At 40.8% G+C, this 5,319-nt stretch overlaps 1 long non-coding RNA gene across 1 annotated transcript; it reads left to right on the top strand.

Annotated features, from left to right (window-relative positions):
* Positions 1–1,171: 1,171 nt before the first annotated feature.
* LOC146059153 (uncharacterized) lies at positions 1,172–5,015 on the top strand. The gene is made up of 3 exons (XR_014470165.1): positions 1,172–1,416; positions 3,699–3,825; positions 4,639–5,015. It is a non-coding gene; the product is annotated as an uncharacterized LOC146059153 (long non-coding RNA).
* Positions 5,016–5,319: the final 304 nt, after the last annotated feature.

Below are 5,319 nucleotides of genomic sequence, written 5' to 3'. Positions count from 1 at the left end.
AATCCATATATATATATATAGTCACTAACGCACTCACTGTTACTGATTAACTGATGTTAATGATGAGGTGAGGCCCAGACAGTCGCATTATTAGGCTCCACCCTTTCATGGCATAATGCCACAATTCGCAGGTCTGTGTGTGAAGGGGTGGGGCAGAAATAATGGGATTATTTTGAATTGTATCATATTATACCCTCCCCCTCACTATAGACCCACTGCTTGTGATTATCTGAGGGACGGGGCTTTGATGGCTGGCCTAGGGGTCTTATCACGTCCACACGCAAAGCTGCGAATTTAACAGCTTTGCATGTGGATTAAACGCTGCCCGCCCTACCACCCCCCCTCGCACTCCGAATATCCCTGCATGCATGTGGATGGATGTTTTGCATATACATTAATTCGCAGGCTTGTGTACGGGGACAAAATCATTCGATGGTCACCGACTATCAAATTATTCTGCAAGTGCTCTGTATGGGAAGAAGGCGGGAAGCTGACATGCGCTGATGTCAGCTGACCGCCCCACGCATCTGCGTTATCACCAAATTTACATCCCGCTTTCATGGGAATGCCCATGAAATGCTGGGCATTCCAATGGGTGCAATGACTCACCGCCGCCCCATGCCCCTCGCCCGCACTGCTAGGTGCGAGCAAGCAGTTCCCCATGCCTGCTTGCACCAAGTGTCTGCACATACGTATACATGTGAATGTACATGTGCAGACGCTAAACATCGCTCCCCCAATGCGAATGCAGGGGGGAGCGATGAAATCAGAATAACACCCTAAGTACAGATGTTTAAAAGACAATATGGGGGGTGTTTCTAGTTACTGGGTACCCCCACTTTGTGTGCTAGTGCATACCCCCTGGTGCCCAGGGACATGGTCACTTGGTCTCTCCAGCTAGTGTCACCCTAACAATGGTTACATATTACTGACAGTATATGAAACTTATTGAATATACAGTAAGAAAGCTGAGCGGACCTTCTCTCAGTCATTATACATTGCTATAATCTTATTATAACTGCTGATGCCGGTACTAATAGTTACAGTATAACAATAAATTATAAGCCACAATGAGTTACAGCTGATTCCACTGCCCTGATCTGTTCTATTGCTTCCATGGTAGAAAGTGCTTGCAGTGCAGAGAGTTATGTAGTCACAGCTCATGATGTCTCTTCCTCTGCTCCTTACAGTCCAGCAAGTCTGCTAAGCAGAAGGGAGCGGCCAAGCACCCCACCAGCGTGCAGCCCCCCATTATTGTGCATCCTCCCACCAGTGTGTTGCCCCCCTTGCCTTGCACCACTGTGTCTGGTGAACCGGCAGCTAAGCTCGACACAAGACTGGCACGTGAGGCTTATGTGGCAGCAGCGGTGTCAGCAGCTATCTCTGAGGTTGTGGCATCCTACCTGCTCTTTGATGGTAAGCTTCCCCCAGGTGCTATGTATGGGCTGCTTGTTTCTGATCACTAGTCACTAGTCTAATCTAGTGTTGCTTTGTTCGGGCGCACGCACCGGTGTATTTAGTAATCAAGGTATCAAACAAGTGCAACAAATATGTATTTTCTGCGAATATCAATTCAAGAATACGATCTTTTTGAAGTGCCCCGCTCACCGCGTTCACCCAAGCTTTTGCCAACACTTTACTTTATGTATTTTAATTTGCTCTCACTTTTTATCATACCGTAGTGTGTGGTATTATTATTATTATTATTATTATTATTATTATTAGTAGTAGTAGTAGTAGTAGTAGTGGTATTAGTAGTAGTAGCAGTAGTAGTGGTATTAGTAGTAGTAGTAGTAGTAGTAGTAGTAGTAGTAGTGGTATTAGTGGTGGTAGTAGTAGTAGTGGTATTAGTGGTAGTGGTATTAGTAGTAGTAGAAGTGGTATTATTATTATTAGTAGTAGTAGTAGTGGTATTAGTAGTAGTAATAGTGGTATTATTATTATTAGTAGTAGTAGTGGTATTATTATTATTAGTAGTAGTAGTGGTATTAGTAGTAGTAGTAGTAGTAGTAGTAGTAGTGGTATTAGTGGTAGTAGTATTAGTAGTAGTAGTAGTAGTAGTGGTATTATTATTATTATTATTATTAGTAGTAGTAGTAGTAGTAGTAGTAGTGGTATTAGTAGTACCAGCACCAGGTGCACCGCCACCCAAGCAGTCTTTTCTGTCCTATGTGTGGTATTAGTAGTAGTAATAGTGGTATTATTATTATTAGTAGTAGTAGTAGTAGTAGTAGTGGTGGTATTAGTAGTAGTAATAGTGGTATTAGTAGTAGTAATAGTGGTATTATTATTATTAGTAGTAGTAGTAGTAGCAGTAGTGGTATTAGTAGTAGTGGTATTAGTAGTAGTAGTAGTAGTATTAGTAGTTGTGGTGGTATTAGTAGTAGTAGTAGTAGTAGTAGTAATGGTATTAGTAGTAGTAGTAATAGTGGTATTATTATTATTATTAGTATTAGTAGTAGTGGTATAAGTAGTAGTAGTAGTAGTTGTGGTGGTATTAGTAGTAGTAGTAGTAGTAGTAGTACTAGTGGTATTAGTGGTAGTAGTATTAGTAGTAGTAGTGGTATTATTATTATTAGTAGTAGTAGTAGTGGTATTAGTAGTAGTAATAGTGGTATTATTATTAGTAGTAGTAGTGGTATTAGTATTAGTAGTAGCAGTAGTGGTAGTAGTAGTAGTAGTAATAGTAGTAGTAGTAGCAGCAGTAGTAGTAGTAGTAGTAGTAGTAGTAGTAGTAGCAGCAGCAGTAGTAGTAGTAGTAGTGGTATTAGTGGTAGTAGTATTAGTATTAGTAGTAGTAGTGGTATTATTATTATTATTATTATTATTATTAGTAGTAGTAGTAGTAGTAGTAGTGGTATTATTATTATTAGTAGTAGTAGTAGTAGTGGTATTAGTAGTAGTAGTAGTAGTGGTATTAGTAGAAGTAGTATTAGTCTTATTAGTATTGGTAGTAGTAGTCTTATTAGCATTAGTAGTAGTAGTCTTATTAGTATTAGTAGTAGTAGTAGTAATAGTAGTAGTAGTAGTAGTGGTATTATTATTAGTAGTAGTAGTAGTAGTAGCAGTGGTATTATTATTAGTATTAGTAGTAGTAGTAGTGGTATTAGTAGTAGTAGTAGCAGTGGTATTATTAGTAGTATTAGTAGTAGTAGTAGAAGTGGTATTAGTATTATTATTAGTAGTAGTAGTAGTGGTATTAGTAGTAGTAGTAGTAGTAGAGGTATTAGTAGTAGTAGTATTAGTCTTATTAGTATTAGTAGTCTTATTAGCATTAGTATTAGTAGTAGTAGTAATGGTATTAGTAGTAGTAGTTGTAGTGGTATTAGTAGTAGTAGTGGTATTAGTAGTAGTGGTGGTATTAGTAGTATTATTAGTAGTAGTAGTGGTATTAGTAGTAATAGTAGTAGTAGTAGTAGTAGTGGTATTAGTAGAAGTAGTAGTAGTAGTAGTGGTATTAGTAGTAGTAGTATTAGTCTTATTAGTATTAGTAGTAGTAGTCTTATTAGCATTAGTATTAGTAGTAGTAGTAGTAATGGTATTAGCAGTAGTAGTAGTAGTAGTAGTGGTGGTGGTATTAGAGGAGTAGTAGTAGCAGTAGTAGTAATAGTAGTAGTAGTAGTAGTATTACATTTACTACAAGGAAAAGAGGTGATGTTGCCCAAAGCAACCCACCAGATTCTGTCTCTCATTTTCAGATGATACAACATCTCTTCAGTCCACTGATAGCAGCAGTAGTGGCTGTTCTGAGTTGAATGATCTGGCAGAAACCACCTCAGATGACAGCAGCACCGGCTCTTTTGCGAGCAGTGACTCCTCCCCCAGGTAGGTTGCCGGCACAATACGTGCATCCTCCCTGCTCTGGTTGCTGGGGTAGATTTCAGGTCTCTTGTCTTACACACATGTAGAACCGGTAGCCGTATCTCCATATCTGCTGCAGCTGGGGCCGCTACACAAGTTCTCTCACACAGAGCACTGATGGGCTGGTATTCTACGTGTATGACATACATGTATATATCATTATACTAATGAGTGTAACGATATAAGAAGAGAAATGCTACATCAGGAGAAATGAAGTCATGTAAATTATGGGGCCTACACACAAGTAGCGATATTATCAGTGATCTGAGTGATGCTAGATCACTCAGCACTGATCGCTAAGCACACAGCGCAGCACCAGCGATATGTGCGGAGCGATCTGTCACTGTCGATGTACTCAATAAAGAGAAAACAGAGGATGACTAGATTAATACTGCATGCAGTATCTGCATCTTCCGGCAATAGCGACGCATGGGACCACGCATTACTATCGCTATGGGCCCTACACACACAGCAGTGTGTGCTTCATTTATAGGCGATCTAGTCTGTTCGAAAAATCGCTTGGTGTGTAGCCCCATTAGAGGGATCTCTCATCACTGTACACTGGGCTTCCTGTATGGGGCCGTCCTTGTCACACCCACAGTATCAGCGCTCTTATTGGTCCAAAGAGGAATCACACAGAGAAATGTAGTCAGTAAGGGCCACTAACATGGTGCAGGTGCTAGATAGCAGCAGGCCAGGGAATAATGAGGTGACTTGTACATGGCAAACGTTTGTGTCTATATAATAACAGTCACTGATCAAAGTTTGTTTTTATAGGAAGAGAATCTATAAGAAGCGGGTGGATGTCAGCTTCCTATGGCAGGAGGAGGAAGATGGAATGCCCAGGGTCGATGTATAATCAAGATCCTGGACATCGGACTCACTTATGATTGACTTGTGTCACGTTGTTTTTAAAATGCAGAAAACTTGAATCATTATAGTTACTGCAACTTTTAGCCAGTCCCGTTGACGGCTCATCCCCCTACCCAAACCTGTCCCGTTGATGGGTTATACCCCTACCCCCAATCTCTGTCTTCACAACTCCCTCTCTCCATATCCAGCAAGTTTGAAGCATATAATTTTGCTTACACTTTCTATGGAGTAATTTGGCCGCTGAGCGGCCTCTATATGAATCTGTTGTTGTCAACAATAAAAAGCAAGACAAGCCAATCAGTGTCTGTTGTAATGTGTAATAATGGTAAGTATATGGTAGGTTGGTACAGTACATTGGGCTATGAGGATCTGTGCAGCTACATTGAGCCCCAGAGGTGACTGATGTTTCAACACTTGGGGGCCCATTTACTATTGCATATACAATGTGGTCTGGGTGGGATCATTCCGCCCAGGATTGAATACAGTCAGTGGGGTAGCTACAAAATAGCCCCCCCTCCCAGTACAGTGAAGACCGCCAAACCCTCACTCATCCCTCCACTTGCCGCCGCTGGGTCTATGGCCGGG

This window comes from Crinia signifera, chromosome 2 (assembly GCF_055691185.1).
Source record: "Crinia signifera chromosome 2, ASM5569118v1, whole genome shotgun sequence".
In the NCBI taxonomy this organism is placed as follows: domain Eukaryota; kingdom Metazoa; phylum Chordata; class Amphibia; order Anura; family Myobatrachidae; genus Crinia; species Crinia signifera.
This window is presented reverse-complemented; position numbering and strand designations above follow the sequence as displayed.